Below are 19,669 nucleotides of genomic sequence, written 5' to 3'. Positions count from 1 at the left end.
CTTCAAAAGCATCAATTCTTCAGCATTCAGATTTCTTTGTAATCCAACTCTCACATCCATACATGACTACTGGAAAAACCATAGCTTTGACTAGACAGTCCTTTGTTGGCAAAGTTATTGTTTCTACTTTTGAATATGCTGTCTTGGTTGGTCATAGCTGTTTTTCCAAGGAGCAAACATCTTTGAATTTCATGGCTGCAGTCACCATCTGCAGTGATTTTTGGAGCCCAAGAAAATACAGTCTTTCACTGTTTCCAATGTTTCCCCATATATTTCCCATGAAGTGTTGGGACCAGATGCCATGATCTTAGTTTTCTGAATGTTGAGTTTTAAGCCACCTTTTTCACTCTCCTCTTTCACTTTCATCAAGAGGCTCTTTAGTTTTTCTTCACATTCTGCCATAAGGGTGGCGTCATCTGCATATCTGAGGTTATTGATATTTCTCCTGCCAATCTTGATCCCAGCTTGTGCTTCATCCAGTCCAGCATTTCTCATGATGTACTCTGCATATAAGTTAAATAAGCAGAGTGACAATATACAGCCTTGACATACTCCTTTCTTGATTTGGAATCAGTCTGTTGTTCTGTGTCTACTTCTAACTATTGATTCCTGACCTGCATACAGATTTCTCAAGAGGCAGTTATATGTAATGGTAGCACACAAATCACTTTTAATCCTGGTATAGAAATTAAAATACAAGAGCATAAAAAATAACTATAATTATTAACTACTATAATGGATACAGAATATATGAAGATTTTTTGTGACATTCATAACATAAAGTGATGGAGACTGGAAAAGAGCTTTTTAGTACAACAGTAATTAATTCATCATCAGCTTGAAACAGATTTTTATAGTTAAGTAGTTTTTCGTAAGTCCTGTAGTAGCCACAAAGAAACTATCAAAAAGATATATGAAAGAAAATGAGAAAGGAATCAAAGCATGTCATACAAAATATCAACAAAATACAAATTAAAGCAGCAAAAAAGGAGAATAGAGACAAATAGCTAAAAGACAGAAAACAACAAAATGCAATAGTAATTCCTTCCATATAAGGAATAATTTTAAATATAAATGGATTAAGTTCCTCAATCTAAAGATATAGAATAATTAAATGGATTTTAAAAATGCAATGCAACTACATACTATCTACAAGAGACTCACTTCAGATATGAGGATACACAAAGGCTGAAAGTGAAATTATGTAAAAAGATATTGCATGCAAATAGTAACCAAAAGAGAACGGGGTGGCCATACCTATGCCCAACAAAATTGACATTAAGCTGAAACTGCCATAAGATAAAAAAGTCATTATATAATGATAAAGGGTCAATTCACCAGGAAGATATAGCAATTATAAATATATATGCACCTAAATATATGAAACAAGCACTGATAGAACTGAAGGGAGAAATAGAATGTAAAACAATGATAGCAGGAGACTTCAATAATCATTTTCCATAAGAATAAAACAACCAGAAAGAAATATCAATAAGGAAACAGAACCTGAAAAAAGACTATAGGCCAACTGGATCTAATAGCCACATATAGATCATTTTACCCAACAGGAACAGAATATATATTTTCTCATGTGCAAATGGAATGTTCTCCAGCATAGATCACATATTAGAACAGAAAAACCATAGAAAAAAGTCAATGAAACTGAGGTGATTTTTTTAAAGATAAACAAAGTTGAAAAACCCTTAGCTAGACAAAGGAAAAAGACTTGAAAAAGTCATGTGGTGGGGTGGGGGGTCATCACAATGTATGTCAGAGGAATAGAAAGAATTATAAAAGGTTATTATGAACAATTATATGCCAACAAATAGATAACTTATAAGAAATTGGTAAAAAAAAAAAAGAAATTGGTAAATTTCTAAAAATATACGTTACCAGGATTAAACCACAATGAAATAAAAAATATGAACAGATTTTTACTAGTTAAGACTAGTAAAGAGGTTGAATCAGTAATCAGATGTCTCTCAAAAAGTAAAGCCCAGAAACAGGTGGTTCACTGGAGAATTCTGCCAAATATTGAAAGAAGAATTTACACCAATCCTTCTCAAACTCTTCAGAAAAATAGAAAAGGAGGAAACACTTCCAAACTCATTATACGAGGTCACAATTACTCTGGTATCAAAGTCAATGGTACAACAAGAAAAAAAAAAGCTACAAACCAATATCTCTGGTGAATAGTGATGCAAAATTCCTAAAGAAAACACTACCAAATTCAGTAGTACATTAATAAAATTATACAACAGAACATGTGGGATTTTTCCATGGAATGCAACTATGCTTTAACATATGAAAAACAATCAGTGTAATACACCACACCAATGGAATGAAAGATAAAAATCTCATGGTCATCTCAATTGATTAAAATAATGTACTTGACAAAATTTAATACCCTTTTGTGATTTAAAAAAAAAAAGTTCACCAAACTAGGTACAGAGGAAATTCTTTCAACATAATAAAGTCCATATGTGAAAAGTCCACATCTTACATCATACTCAGTGGTTGAAGATGAAATATTTTCCTCTAAGATCAGGAAAAGGCCAAGCAAAGCATCACATTCTTTCCATATTTATTCAAACTAGTACTAGAAGTTATAGTCAGAGCAATTAAGCAAGAGAAGGAAATAAAATGCATCCAAATGGCAAAAGAAGAAGTAAACTATCTATTTTTGTAGATAGCATGATATTTTATGTAGAAAACCCTAAAGATTCCCCCCCAAAAAATCTGTTAAAACTAATAAGTGAATAAAGCAAAATGCAGTATACAAAATCAATACTCAAAAATCAGCTGTATTTTTATTTACAATGAACAATCTAAAAAACAATTTAAGAAAATAATCTCATTTACAATACCATCAAAAATAATAAAATATTTTTGAATAAACTTAACCAAGGAGGCAAATGTTTACATGTGAAAAATTAAACCATTGCTGAAAGAAATTAAAGATAGAAATAATTGAAAAGATGTCTTGTATTCATAGATTAGAAGACTTAATATTATTAAAATGTGCACACAATACAGAGCAATCTACAGATTTAATGCAATCCTTATTAAAACCCCAATAGCATTTTTGTAGAAATAGAAAAAAAATCCTAAAATTCATATGAAATCTCAAAGAACCACAAATACCCAAAACAACTTTGAAAAATTACAACAAATTTGGAGATCTTACACTTCATGATTTCAAAACATATTAGAAAGCTATAGTAATCAAAACAGTATGATGCAAATGGAATATTATCCAGCCATAAAAATCAGAAAATCTGCCATTTGCAACAACATGAGTGGACCTTGAAGGCCTTATGCTAAGTGAGATAAGATAGAGAAAGACAAATACTGTGTAATCTCACTTATATGTAGAATCTTAAAAAGGACCAAATTCATAGAAAAAGATACTAGATTTGTGGTTATCAGACATGTGGGATGGGGTAAAGGGAAACTAGATGAAGGTAGCCAAAATATACAAACTTCTACTTGTAAGATAAAATACCAGTGATATAATGTACAACATGATGGCTATAGTTAAGACTGCTGTATAATATACATGTAAGTTGTTAAGAAAGAAAATATTAAGTTCAAATCACAAGGAAATTTTTTTTCTTTTGTGCATGCAAGCTAAGTTGCTTCAGTCATGTTCAACTCTGTGCAACCTTATGGACTGTAGCCTGTCAGGCTCTTCTGTCCATGGGATTCTCCAGGCAAGAATGCTAGAGTGGGTTGACATTCCCTTCTCCAGGTGATCTTCCCAATTTAGCAATGGAACCCGGGCAGGGTCTCTGATGTCTGCTGCATTGGCAGGTGGGTTCTTTACCAGTAGCACCATCTGGGAAGCCCTTTTTTCTTCAGTTTTCTATGACACAATGGATGTTAGCTAAATTTATTGTGGTGATCATTTCATGATACATGTAAGTTAAGTCATTATGCTATACAACTTACACAGTACTCTATATCAATTATATCTTAATAAAACTGGGAGGAAAAAAAGAATGGTACTGATATAAACACAGACATATAGCTCAATGGAACAGAACAGAAAGCTCAGAAATAAACCCTCATGTCAAATGATTTTGACAAAGGTGACAAGTCTATATATACAGTGAGGAAAGGAATGTCTCTCCAAGAAATGGCATCAGTAAAACTGGATATTTCCATGCCAAAGAAGGAAAATGGACCTTTATTTTACACCATACAACAAATAAAGTAAAAATGGATTAGACTGAAGCATAAGACCTGAAACTATAAGATTCTTAGAAAAAAAAAATAGCAGAAAAACTTCATGAAAATTGGACTTGGCAATGACATCTTGGGTATGACACCATAAACACAGGTAACAAAAGCAAAAATAGAAAAAACTATGTCAAATTTTAAAACTTCTGCACAACAAAGAAATAATAAACAGAATGAAAAAGCAACCTACAGAAAAGAAAAAATGTATGCAAAACATATATTGGATAAGAGGTTAATATTCAGAATATATTAATATAAGAACTCCTACAGCTCAATAGGCATCTGGTCCCATCACTTCATGGCAAATGGATGGGGAAACAGGGGAAACAGTGGAAACAGTGGCTGACTTTATTTTTGGGGGCTCCAAAATCACTGCAGATTGTGATTACAGCCATGAAATTAAAAGACGTTTACTCCTTGGAAGGAAAGTTATGACCAACCTAGACAGCATATTCAAAAGCAGAGACATTACTTTGCCAACAAAGATCTGTCTAGTAAAAGCTATAATTTTTCCAGTAGTTATGTATGGATGTGAGAGTTGAACTATAAAGAAAGCTGAGCACCAAAGCATTGATGCTTTTGAAGTGTGGTGTTGGAGAAAACTCTTGAGAATCCTTTGGACTGCAAGGAGATGCAACCAGTCCATCCTAAATGAAATCAGTCCTGAATATTCATTGGAAGGACTGATGCTGAAGCTGAAACTGCAATACTTTGGGCACCTGATACAAAGAACTGATTTGAAAAGATCCTGAGGCTGGGAAAGATTGAAGGCAGGAGAAGAAGGGGATGACAGAGGACAAGATGATTGGATGGCATCATTGACTCAATGGACACAAGTTTGAGTAAGCTCTGGGAGTTGGTGATCGACAGGGAGGCCTGGCATGCTGCCTCCATGGGGTCACAAAGAGTCAGGCATGACTGAGCGACTGAACTGAACTGAAAGAATGAAGGAGATGGAAAGAGTACACAATTTTATGTAGAGCTTATAAATGCCTTAGAAGACCAAAAATTGTAAATGGAGTATATGATGGGACATAACTGGTTTCCTCATTCAGTCTCCCCATGTCATATCTGCCAGGATATTCCCAAACCTACTATTGATAAATAGCTAACTGATGAAAAGTTGAGTTTTGTTGAGTCATAGGTTAGTGTGTCCATTAGACTAAAGCATGCCCATACATTTTAATCATCTAGGAGAAAGGAAGTGTGGCAAGATTTCCCAAGACAAGCAGGAGAAAGTGAAGATGCCATTTAAAGGCCAACATCATGCATTCTTTTTCAGGAGAAACTTCACCCATGACCTTTTTTTTTGCCTCTTCTCCACCACTTAGAGTTCAAGTGAGCCTGCCTCCTCATTTGTTCATAACTTGTATTTGATCTCTAAGCTATTTAAGAACATATTTTTATCCAGTAGGTTTCCCACTTTTGTCTTGAGATCCCATACACCAAAGAGTGTTAGTAAGTTGAATAGATATGTAAAGCATTTCTGTGAATTAACTCTGTGCTGAAAAGTATGTGCTTTTGTGGTGAATAAAATACAAATTTCTTTAAAATGTTTACTAAAGTCACTATAGATATTTATTTATTTGCATTTTCTCTGTGAAAAATGCCATTGGTAATTTAATAGAGAGTGAATTGAATTTAATAGATTGCCTTAGATAGTATGGTTGTTTAAATACTTTTAAATTTGTATAGAATTACAAAAGACCCCAAATAGCTAAAGCAATCTTGAAAAATAAGAATGGAGCTGGAGGAATCAGACTTCCTGATGTTAAACTATACTACAAAGCTACATTCATCAAAACAGTGTGGTACTGGCACAGAAGCAGACACTAGATCAATGGAACAGGATAGAAAGCCCAGAAGGAAAAAAAAAAAAAAAACCCACACAGTTACAGTTGATTAATCTACAACAAATGAGGCAAGAATAGACAATGAAGAAAAGGAGGCAAGTACTTGCAATAGGTGGTACTGGAAAAACTAGACAGCTACATGAAAAGAATGAAAGCACATTCTGTAAAACCACATACAAAAATAAACTAAAAATGGATTAAAGACTAAATGTGAGACAAGATACTATAAAATTCTTCGAGGAAAACATACACAAAACAATCTTTGAGATAAATTGCAGCAATATTGTTTTGGATCTGTCTCCGAGTGTAATGGAAATCAAAATAAAAATAAACAAGTGAAACCTACTTAAACTTAAAAGCTTTTGCACAGCAAAGGAAACCATAAACAAGACAAAAAGACAGTCCTTGGAATGGGAAAGAATATTTGCAAATGACGCAACAGACATGAGATTAACTTCCAAAATATACAAATTGTACATATACATCAATACAACCTAATTAATAAATGGGCTGAAGATCTAAATAGACATTTCTCCAAAGAAGACATACTGATGGCCAAATGCACATGAAAAGATGCTCAACATCACTAATTATTAGAGATATACAAATCAAAATTACAGTGAAGTACCTCACACAGGTCAGAATGGTCATCATCAAAAAGTCTACAAGTAACAAATGCTGGAGACAGTGTGGAGAAAAATGAACCCCTCTGCAATATTGTTGGGAATATAACTTAGTGCAGGCACTATGGAGAAGAGTACGGAGGTTCCTTTAAAAATCAAATATAGAATTACCATGTGATCCAGCAACCCCACTCCTGGGCACATATCCAGAGAAAATGCTAATTTGAAAAGATACATGTACCCCAATGTTCATAGCAGCACTATTTATAATAGTAAAGACACAGAAGCAACCCAAGTGTTGAACAACAGATGGATGAATAAAGTAAAGAAGTGGTATATATACACAATGGAATATTATGCAGCCATAAAAAAGAATGAACTAATGCCATTTGCAGCAGCACAGATTGATCTAGAGAATATCACCCTAAGTGAAATAAGTCAGAGAAAGACAAACATAGTATTATATCACTTACATGTGGAATCTAAAAAGTGCTACAAATGAACTTATTTACAAAGCAGAAATAGACTCACAGACATAGAAAAGAGACTGATAGTTACCAAAGGGGAAAGGGAACAGGGATAAATTAGGACTTTGGATTTAAAATATACACACTATTATATAAAATAAATAACCAAAAAGGACCTACTGTATAACACAGGGAACTATACTCAATATCATGTAATAACCTATAATGGAACAGAATATAAAAAATAATATATATTATAATATTGTATATATTATATATATATATGAATTACTCTGCTGTACACCTGAAACTAATACAACATTATAGCAAATAACACAACAAATATAATAAATCAACTATATTTCAATATGGAAACACAAAAGACCCTGAATAGCCAAAGCAATTTTGAGAAAGAAAAATGGAACTGGAGTAATCAACCTTCCTGACTTCAGACTTGTACAACAAGCAACAGTCATCAAGACAGTATGGTACTGGCAGAAAAACAGAAATATAGACCAATGGAACAAGATAGAAAGCCTAGAGAGAAACCCATGCACCTATGGGTACCTTATTTTTGACAAAAGAGGCAAGACTATACAATGGGGTAAAGACAGCCTTTTCAATAAGTGGTGCTGGGAAAATTGGATAGCTATGTGTAAAAGAATGAAATTAGAACACTTCCTAATGCCATACACAAAGATAAATTCAAAATGAATTAAAAACCTAAATGTAAGACCAGAAACTATAAAACTCTTAAAGGAAAACTTAGGCAGAACACTCGATGACATAAATCACAGCAAGATCCTCTATGATCCACCTCCTACAGTAATGGAAATAAAAACAAAAATAAAAAAAGTGGGACCCAATTAAACTTAAAAGCTTTTGAACAGCAAAACAGCAAAAGAAACTACAAACAAGGTGAAAAGACAACCCTCAGAATGGAAGAAAATAATAGCAAATGAAACAATCCACGAAGGATTAATTTCCAAAATATAAAAGCAGGTCATACAACTCAATACCAGAAAAACACAATACCCAATCAAAAATATGGGAAAAAGACCTAAAGAGAGATTTTTCCAAGGAAGACATACAGATGGCTAATAAACATATGAAAAGATGCTCAACATAGCTCATTATTAGAGAAAAGCAAATCAAAACTACAATGAGATATCATCTTACACTGGTCAGAACGGACATCATCAAAAAGTCTACAAACAATAAATGCCACAGAGGGTGTGGAGAAAAGGCAACCTTCTTGCACTGTTGGTGGGAATGTAAATTGACTCAACTGCTTTGGGAGAGAGTATGGAGATTCCTTTAAAAACTAGGAATAAAACTACCATATGACCCAGCAATTCCACTACTAGGCATATAACCTGAGGAAACCAAAATTGAAAGAGACACATGTATCCCAATATTCATTTGCAGCACTATTTACAATAGCTAGAATATGGAAACAACCTAGATGTCCATCGGCAGATGAATGGATAAAGAAGCTGTGTTACATATATACAATGGAATATTACTTAGTCATAAAAAGGAACATATTTGAGTCAGTTCTAATAGGTGGATGAACCTAGAACCTATTATACAGAGTGAAGTCACAAATAGAAAAACAAATTACATATATATGGAATCTAGAAAGATGGTACTGATGAAATTATTTGCAAGGCAGCAATGGAGAAACAATCATAGAGAACAGACTTATGGACACAATGGTGGGAAGTAGGAAAGAGGAGATGCATAGAGAAACATGGAAACATACATTACCATAAGTGAAATAGATAGCTAATGTGAATTTGCTGTATCACTCAGGAAACTCACATCAGGGCTCTGTAACAATGTAGAGGGGTATGGTGGGGAAGGAAATGGGGAGGGAGGTTCAAGAGGGAGAGGATATATGTAAACCTATGGCTGATGTACACCATATTGATGTATGACAGAAACCAACAGAATACAGTAAAGCAATTATTCTTTGATTAAAAATAAATAATTATTTCAATTCAGTTCAGTTCAGTTGGTCAGCCATGTCTGACTCTTTGCGACCCCAGGAACTGCAGCATGCCAGGCCTCCCTGTCCTTCACCAACTGCTGGAGTTTATTCAAATTCATGTCCATTGAGTTGGTGATGCCATCCAACCATCTCATCCTCTGTCGTCTCCTTCTCTGCCTGCATTCAATCTTTTCCAGCATCAGGGTCTTTTGGAATGAGTCAGTTCTTCGCATCAGGTGGCCAAAGTATTAGAGTTTCACCTTCAACATCAGTCTTCCAATGAACACCCAGTACTGATCTCCTTTAGGATGGACTGGTTGGAATTCTTTGCAGCGCAAGGGACTCTCAAGAGTTCTCCAGCACCACACTTCAAAAGCATCAATTCTTTGGTGTTCAGCTCTCTTTATAGTTCAAATCTTACATCCATATATGACCACTGGAAAAAACATAGCCTTGACTAGATGGACCTTTGTTGAAAAGGAATGTCTCTGCTTTTGAATATGCTATCTAGGTTGGTCACAACTTTCCTTCCAAGAAGTAAGTGTCTTTTAATTTCATGGCTGCAGTCACCATCTGCAGTGATTTTGGAGCCCCAGAAAAATAAAGTCAGCCACTGTTTCCACTGTTTCCTCATTCATTTGCCATGAAGTGATAGGACCGGATGCCATGATCTTAGTTTTCTGAATGTTGAGCTTTAAGTCTAAAAATATATATATACTGATTTTATTCTTACTGCACTATCACTCTCTGATATTACAGAATAAACCTATCTATGGTCTGGTTGTCCACTCATTCAAATGCAACCTCTCTGGGAGTAAACATAAAAATAATGAAAATAAAACAAAAAAATTAAGAGAGCAAAACTGTTCAAATATTTTATATCAATGCAAATAAATAGAGGAAAACAATAGAATTGGAAACACTAGAGATCTATTCAAGAAAATTAGAGATACCAAGGGAACATTTCATGCAAAGATGGGCACAATAAAGGACAGAAATGGTATGGACCTAACAAAAGCAGAAGATATTAAGAAGAGGTGGCAAGAATACACAGAAGAACTGTACAAAAAAGATCTTCACGACCAAGATAATCATGAAGGTATGATCATTCCCACTCACCTAGAGCTGGACATCCTGTAATGTGAAGTCAGGTGGGCCTTAGGAAGCATCACGACAAACAAAGCTAGAAGGTGATGGAATTCCAGTTGCGTTATTTCAAATCCTGAAAGATGATGCTGTGAAAGTGCTGCACTCAATATGCCAGCAAATTTGGAAAACTCAGCAGTGGCCACAGGACTGGAAAACCTCACTTTTCATTCCAATCCCAAAGAAAGATAATGCCAAAGAATGCTCAAACTACCAAACAATTGCACTCATTTCACACGCTAGTAAAATAATCCTCAAACTTCTCCAAGCCAGGCTTCAGCAATTCATGAACTGTGAACTCCCTGATGTTCAAGTTGGTTTTAGAAAAGGCAGAGGAACCAGAGATCAAATTGCCAACATTTGATGGATCATAGAAAAAGCAAAAGAGTTCCAGAAAAACATCTATTTCTGCCTTATTGACTATGCTAAAGCCTTTGTGTGGGTCACAATAAACTGTGGAAAATTCTGAAAGAGATGGGAATACCAAACCACCTGACCTGCCTTTTGAGAAACCTGTATGCAGGTCAGGAGGCAACAGTTAGAACTGGACGTGGAACAGCAGACTGGTTCCAAATAGGAAAAGGAGTACATCAAGGCTGTATATTGTCACCCTGCTTATTTAACTTATGTGCAGAGTACATCATGAGAAATGCTGGGTTGGAGGAATCACAAGCTGGAATCAAGATTGCCAGTAGAAATATCAATAACCTCAGATATGCAGAGGACATCAGCCTTATGGCAGAAAGCGAAGAAATAAAGAGCCTCTTGAATAAAATGAAAGAAGAGAGCGAAAAAGTTGGCTTAAAGCTCAACATTCAGAAAGCTAAGATCATGACATCCGGTCCCATCACTTCATGGCAAATAAATGGGGAAACAGTGGCTGACTTTATTTTTTTGGGCTCCAAAACCACTCTGGATGGTGATTGTAGACATGAATTTAAAAGACACTTACTCCTTGGAAGGAAAGTTATGACGAACCTAGATAGCATATTCAAAAGCAGAGACATTTCTTTGCCAACAAAGGTCTGTCTAGTCAAGGCTATAGTTTTTCCAGTGGTCATGTATGGATGTGAGAGTTGGACTGTAAAGAAAGCTGAGCACCAAAGAATTGATACTTTTGAAGTGTGGTGTTGGAGAAGGCTCTTGAGAGTCCCTTGGAATGCAAGGAGATCCTACCAGTCCATCCTAAAGCAGTCTTGGGTGTTCATTGGAGGGACTGATGTTGAAGCTGATACTCCAAAATTTTGGTCACCTGATGCAGAGAGCTGACTCATTTGAAAAGACCCTGATGTTAGGAAAGATTGAGGGAAGGAGGAGAAGGGGATGACAGAGGATGAGATGGTTGGATGGCATCGCCAACACAATGGACATGGGTTTGAGTGAACTCCGGAAGTTTGTAATGGACAGGGAGGCCTGGTGTACTGCGGTTCATGGGCTCGCAAAGAGTCGGACACGACTGAGTGACTGAACTGAACTGATGCAAAAATTACTAGTATTCAAAACTTTGTCTCTAGAACAAATCTTTTCTCTGTGCTCAAATTTATATCTTTTTAGTTGTCTCAATGGCACCTCAAAAATAAAAACAAATTCACAATATACTCCATTTTTGCCTCCCCAAACTAGTGTTATTCACGTGTCCCTTATACCCCCAAATGATATCACTACCCATTTGGTCTAACACTCTCTCCCTCACCCCATGTATCTACTCCATCATTGAATCCACTTAAATATCTCTACATTACATCGCCTTAGTTCTATCTCTTCTGTGAAAAAGCAATAATATATTAATTGATTATATTATAATATACATAATATATTAATCCTCTTCTATTCTGTTCTCTCTCTAGCCTATTCTATATACTCAGAATCGGGTATTTGAAAGAAAATCTAATGATGTATTTCCCTTACTTAAAAACTTTTAATGTTTTCCTTTAACACTTAGGGTAAAGGCATAATACCCTAAAGTACTTATCAAGATATCCCATGACTCATCCCTAATCTGCATTCTTATCTGAATCATGTTCTTCATTATTCTCTCTTTCTTAACTACATTGACCTATCTCAGACTTTAATATTCACCACACTCTCTCCCAATACAGTTGGTAACACATGTTTGTTCTCCTTTTACCTCGCTAACTTGTAAGCATCCAGCATAGTTCAAATGTCATTTTTGAAGCATTCTAAGTGTGTTTGTGTCATATGATTCCAAAGTACTGTATAGTTCTTAGCATTCATCTTAACTGTAATTCATCTCAAGAAGAAATTCTGCCTGCAGACTGTTTTTGGATTCAGATTACAACTTTTCCCAGTCTCCAGCCTGCCAACCTCCCCTGTAGATATTGAATTAGAACTTCTACAACTGCACAGGCCAAATGTTTAAAATAAACCCTGTTTTATTGCTTTGTTTTCTCTGGAGAACCCTAACTAATACAGAAGACAAGGTAAAATCAACAATAACTAATGACTGCTTTAGGATGAGGAGAATGCAATAGAATCTTTTCCCCCAGAAATGCATAAACCAAATACTTGCTTTTTTTTTTTTTTCAGTTCAGTTCAGTCGCTTAGTCGTGTCCGACTCTTTGCGACCCCTTGAATCGCAGCACACCAGGCCTCCCTGTTCATCACCAACTCCTGGAGTTCACTCAGACTCACGTCCACCGAGTCCGTGATGCCATCCAGCCATCTCATCCTCTGTCACTTCGCATGAGGTAGCCAAAGTACTGGAGTTTCAGCTTTAGCATCATTCCTTCCAAAGAAATCCCAGGGCTGATCTCCTTCAGAATGGGCTGGTTGGATCTCCTTGCAGTCCAAGGGACTCTCAAGAGTCTTCTCCAACACCACAGTTCAAAAGCATCAAATCTTTGGTGCTCAGCCTTCTTCCCAGTCCACTCTCACATCCATACATGACCAATGGAAAAACCATAGCCTTGACTAGACGGAACTTAGTCGGCAAAGTAATGTCTCTGCTTTTGAATATACTATCTATGAGTATAGATAACTTTTCTTCCAAGGAGTAAGCGTCTTCTAATTTCATGGCTGGAATCACCATCTGCAGTGATTTTGGAGCCACAAAAAATAAAGTCTGACACTGTTTCTACTATTTCCCCATCTATTTCCCATGAAGTGATGGGACCAGATACTATGATCTTTGTTTTCTGAATGTTGAGCTTTAAGCCAACTTTTTCACTCTCCTCTTTCACTTTCATCAAGAGGCTTTTTAGCTCCTCTTCACTTTCTGCCATAAGGGTGGTGTCATCTGCATATCTGAAGTTATTGATATTTTTCCCGGCAATCTTGATTCCAGCTTGTGTTTATTCCAGTCCAGTGTTTCTCATGATGTACTCTGCATATAAGTTAAATAAGCAGGGTGACAATATACAGCCTTGACATACTCCTTTTCCTATTTGAAACAAGTCTGTTGTTCCATGTCCAGTTCTAACTGTTTCTTCCTGACCTGCATACAGATTTCTCAAGAGGCAGGTTAAATTTTCCACAGTTGATTGTGATCCACACAGTCAAAGGCTTTGGCATAGTCAATAAAGCAGAATTAGATGTTTTTCTGGAACTCTCTTGCTTTTTCCATGATCCATCAGATGTTGGCAATTTGATCTCTGGTTCCTCTGCCTTTTCTAAAACCAGCTTGAACATCAGGGAGTCCATGGTTCATGTATTGCTGAAGCCTGGCTTGGAGAATTTTGAGCATTACTTTACTAGCATGTTAGATGAGGGCAATTGTGCGGTAGTTTGAGCATTCTTTGGCATTGCCTTTCTTTGGGATTGGAATGAAAACTGACCTTTTCCAGTCCTGTGGCCACTGCTGAGTTTTCCAAATTTGCTGGCATATTGAGTGCAGCACTTTCACAGCATCATCTTTTAGGATTTGAACTAGCTCAACTGGAATTCCATCACCTCCACTAGCTTTGTTCAGAGTGATGCTTTCTAAGGCCCACTTGATTTCACTTTCCAAGATGTCTGGCTCTAGATTAGTGATCACATCATCATGATTATCTGGGTCGTGAGGATTTTTTTTGTACAGTTCTTCCATGTATTCTTGCCACCTCTTCTTAATATCTTCTGCTTCTGTTAGATCCATGCCATTTCTGTCCTTTATCGAGCCCATCTTTGCATGAAATGTTCCCTTGGTATCTCTAATTTTCTTGGAGAAATCTCTAGTCTTTCCCATTCTGTTCTTTCCCTCTATTTCTTTGCATTGATCGCTGAAGTAGGCTTTCTTATTTCTTCTTGCTATTCTTTGGAACTCTGCATTCAGATGCTTATATCTTTCCTTTTCTCCTTTGCTTTTCACCTCTCTTCTTTTCACACCTATTTGTAAGGCGTCCCTAGACAGCCATTTTGCTTTTTTGCATTTCTTTTCCATGGGGATGGTCTTGATCCCTGTCTCCTGTACAGTGTCACGAACCTCATTCCATAGTTCATCAGGCACTCTATCTATCAGATCTAGGCCCTTAAATCTATTTCTCACTTCCTCTGTATAATCATAAGGGATTTGATTTAGGTCATAGCTGAATGGTCTAGTGGTTTTCCCTGCTTTCTTCAATTTGAGTCTGAATTTGGTAATAAGAAGTTCATGATCTGAGCCACAGTCAACTCCTGGTCTTGTTTTTGTTGACTGTATAGAGCTTCTTCATCTTTGGCTGCAAAGAATATAATCAATCTGATTGCGGTGTTGACCATTTGGTGATGTCCATGTGTAGAGTCTTCTTCTGTGTTGTTGGAAGAGGGTGATTGCTATGACCAATGCATTTTCTTGGCAAAACTCTATTAGTCTTTGCCCTGTTTCATTCTGTATTCCAAGACCAAATTTGCCTGTTACTCCAGGTGTTTCTTGACTTCCTACTTTTGCATTTCAGTCCCCTATATTGAAAAGGACATCTTTTTTGGGTGTTAGTTCTAAAAGGTCTTGTAGGTCTTCATAAAACTGTTCAACTCAGCTTCTTCAGCGTTACTGGTTGGGGCATAGACTTGGATAACTGTGATATTGAATGGTTTGCCTTGGAGACGAACAGAGATCGTCTGTAGTTTTTGAGATTGCATCCAAGTACTGCATTTCTGACTCTTTTTTTTTTTTTTCAGCAGACATCAATTGCTTACATAATAAAATCACATAATCTGATGAGATTTAATGTTCAAGGCAAAGAACACAAACTTTATTAACATGTTACATACTGTTCACATAATAAAAATGACCACATTTTCTGATTTTCATTAAGTTTGTGTGTAAATTCCCTCAAAGTTCTCCTGACTCTTATGATAGTTTCTCCATCATTTCCCTTGTGGAAATACAGGGAGAGAGAAGAGACAGCAGAAAGAAGCAGAGTTAGTCTTCATCCATTTGTAATATTATGTAGTGGAAAGGAAATTATACTATATATACCATTTCTCTGAGTATTCCTGGGCTTCAAACAACTCTGATGTTCTTTGGTTCTTCATATTAGCTTTCCTAACCTGCCTCAGTACTCAGTATCTATAGTCAGTTCAGGGCTTCCCTAATAACTCAGTTGAGGGCTTCCCTAACAACTCAGTTGGTAAAGAATTTGCCTGCAAGACAGGAGACCCCGGTTTGATTCCTGGGTTGGGAAGATCCCTTTCGAGAAGGGATAAGCTACCCGCTCCGGTATTATGGGCTTCCCTTGTGGCTCAGCTGGTAAAGGATCCACCTGCAATGTGGGAGACCTGGGTTTGATCCCCTGGGTTGGGAAGATCTCCTGGAGAAGGGAAAGGCTAGCCACTCCAGTATTCTGGCCTGGAGAATTCATGGACTGTCACAAAGAGTCAGATACAACTGAGTGACTTTCACTTTCACGATAGTTCAAACACCCAGAACTTTTCATGCCTGCTATTCTTTAGCTATGTTATATTTATCTTATACTTGAACACTTATGACTGAGAAACAAATTGAAGATCTTTTCCAAATTTCATTTTTATAGTTTCAGCCAATCATTCCAAACTCTCATGACCTCTTGAGACTCTGAATCTGAATTATACCTCCACATATTTTATTATCATATCATGAATATCCCCCTACAAGTCACTGATAGAAACTGCATGGGACAGAACCAATAATAGAGTCATCTTAAAAGAAACCCCTTGGGCTTAGGATGGGGGGAAGGGATAGTTAGGGAGTTTGGAATGGATATGTACACACTGCTATATTTAAAATGGATAACCAACAAGGACCTACTGTATAGCACATGGAACTTTGCTCAGTGTTATGTGGCAGCCTGGATGGGAGGGGAGTTTGGGGAAGAATAGATACATGTATACATATGTCTGAATCACTTTGCTGTTCACCTGAAACTATCACAACATTGTGAATTGGCTATAATACTTCTATGTAAAATAAAAATTTAAAAAATAAATGAAAAAATATATTTCTCTAAGTTAATAGTACCGATTATTTAATTCACTTTCTTTAGATTTAACACTCAACCAGTTATCAGTTCAGTTCAGTTCAGCTGCTCAGTCGTGTCCGACTCTTTGTGACCCCATGAACTGCAGCACGCCAGGCCTCCATGTCCATTCACCAACCCCCAGAGTTCACCCAAGTGATGCCATCCAGCCATCTCATCCTCTGTCATCCCCTTCTCCTTCTGCCCCCAATCCCTCCCAGCATCAGAGTCTTTTCTAATTAGTCAACTTTTCATCTGAGGTGGCCAAAGTGTTGGGGCTTCAGCTTTAGCATCAGTCCTTCCAAAGAACACCCAGGACTGATCTCCTTTAGAATGGACTGGTTGGATCTCCTTGCAGTCCAAGGGACTCTCAAGAGTCTTCTCCAACACCACAGTTCAAAAGCATCAAGTCTTCGGCGCTCAGCTTTCCTCACAGTCCAACTTTCACATCCATACATGACCACTGGAAAAACCATAGCCTTGACTAGATGGACCTTTGTTGGCAAAGTAATGTCTCTGCTTTTGAATATGCTGTCTAGGTTGGTCATAACTTTCCTTCCAAGGAGTAAGCATCTCTTAATTTCATGGCTGCAATCACCATCTGTGGTGACTTTTGAGCCCCCCAAAATAAAGTCTGACACTGTTTCCACTGTTTCCCCATCTATTTCCTATGAAGTTATCAGACCACTTACAGAGCTGCTTAAGTTGTATTTTCATCTAATATTCAGGTTGTCCAGCAAATACTTTGCAATATTACATTTACTTATGTGTCTATGGAATTATGTGTATTGTATAGAAACTGACATGATATTAGTCACTAATAATTAATTTCTCTCTTGCAACCAATATTTGCCATATTACCAACATACTAGTAAAATAAGGAAAATCTTCAGTTTAAACTCTTAAGAATAAAACAGCAACAATACTACCACTTATTATCTGAAAAAAAAAACTTTCCATTATTATTACTATCATCTCTATTTGACACACAAATTGACACTTTTAGTTATTATTCACATTTAATAAATGACTAAACTGAAGCTCTGAACAGTTAGTTGACTTATGCAGAGCCACAATGCTAATAGATGAGGGAACCTAAAAACAGAACACAGACAATCTTGCTTAGTTTTATTTTTATAGTACACTTAACTGCCCATCAGAGAAAAAAATTTCAGATGAATAAATAAGAGGATTAAAAGTCTAAAAATGACAGATTAAGGTAACATTAAGCCATTCAAAACTCATCTACCTTTTTCACAGCTTTTACCAGACAAGACTCCTTATGTATCCATTAACCTCAAAAATTATTTTAATAATATATTGGTTTAACCCTCAATAGAAGGAAAAAATATCATCAGATATTTCTGTATATACTGGCATTCTTGTGATACAAAGAAAAACAAGTTTATTTAAAAACTTTAGCAATACTGGGTCCCTGAATATCTGAATCTTGCTTAGAAGTTAATTTTCCAAAATTCCATTTTAAAGACAAAAGTCAATATTTAATACAAAATTATGTATCTTTACGGTTCAAGTGTCAGCATGTTTCCTTTGGGTGTGAATCTTTAATACACTAATTGACTGAATTTTCCTTTTTAACATTTGTGATATCAACTTAGAGAGGGTCTATCACCTTTCTGATTGCTGCTAGAAACATTTTCAATTCTCAGTACTTTCATATGGTAAATTCTATTTGGTTTTCCAGATTATAGGCCTCAGGTTACAATTCCAGTACCTGATTCAGTTCAGTTCAGTTCAGTCGCTCAGTCGTATCCAACTCTTAGCGACCCCATGAATCGCAGCACACCAGGCCTCCCTGTCCATCACCAACTCCCGGAGTTCACTCAGACTCATGTCCATCGAGTCAGTGATGCCATCCAGCCATCTCATCCTCTGTTGTCCCCTTCTCCTCCTGCCCCCAATCCGTCCCAGCATCAGAGTCTTTTCCAATGAGTCAACACTTCGCATGAGGTGGCCAAAGTACTGGAGTTTCAGCTTCAGCATCATTCCTTCCAAAGAAATCCCAGGGCTGGTCTCCTTCAGAATGGACTGGTTGGATCTCCTTGCAGTCCAAGGGACTCTCAAGAGTCTTCTCCAACATCACAGTTCAAAAGCATCAATTCTTCGGCACTCAGCCTGATTATATAATGCCAAAAATATGGATAGTTAGAAGGACTCCCAGAGGACTTCCCTGGTGGTCTAGTGGTTAAGTATCTTTCTGTCAATGCAGGGGACATAGGTTCCACTCCTGGTCTGGGAAGGTTCCACATGCCACAAGGCAACTAAGCCCCTGCACCACAAATACTGAGCCTGTGCTCTAGAGCTCACTAGCCACAACTACTGATACCATGTGCCACAGCTAATGAAACCAGTGCACCCTAGACAACTCAGCAACAAGAGAAGCCACCACAATGAGAAGCCCATGTGCCACAACTAAAAAGTAGCCCCTGCTCGCTCTGAATCCCACACTGAGAAGAGACCACAAAGCAAATACCCAGCACAGCCAAAAATAAATAAATAAATAGATGAAATTTTAAAAAAGACTCCCAGAGACTAATTCACTTAATTATTCTCCTTTTGTTTGACATACCATAGAAACAACCTCGGTTATATTATGCCTAGACACCAGTGCCAAATCATACTAAACTTCATATTTCACCAAATTAGGTGATAGGAAATGTGTATGTGTCACATGAGTAAGTTACCAGTTTGGTAAACTGGTAAACTTTCTGTAATCAAGGAAATAGGAGGTTTTGCCACTTTGCCCTCTGTCTGAATTCTGCAGGGGAGATGGCTAGTTAAGTATGCAAGAGTATGCTGAGCTTAACCTGAAATGCAAGGTCAAGATAGAGGAAATAGTCATAGAGCACCAGGTTTGAGTTTCCTGCGTCATACAGAAAATTCCCACTGGCTATCTATTTTACATATGGTAATG

Source organism: Budorcas taxicolor, chromosome X, assembly GCF_023091745.1.
Source record: "Budorcas taxicolor isolate Tak-1 chromosome X, Takin1.1, whole genome shotgun sequence".
NCBI classification, from domain to species: domain Eukaryota; kingdom Metazoa; phylum Chordata; class Mammalia; order Artiodactyla; family Bovidae; genus Budorcas; species Budorcas taxicolor.
This window is presented reverse-complemented; position numbering follows the sequence as displayed.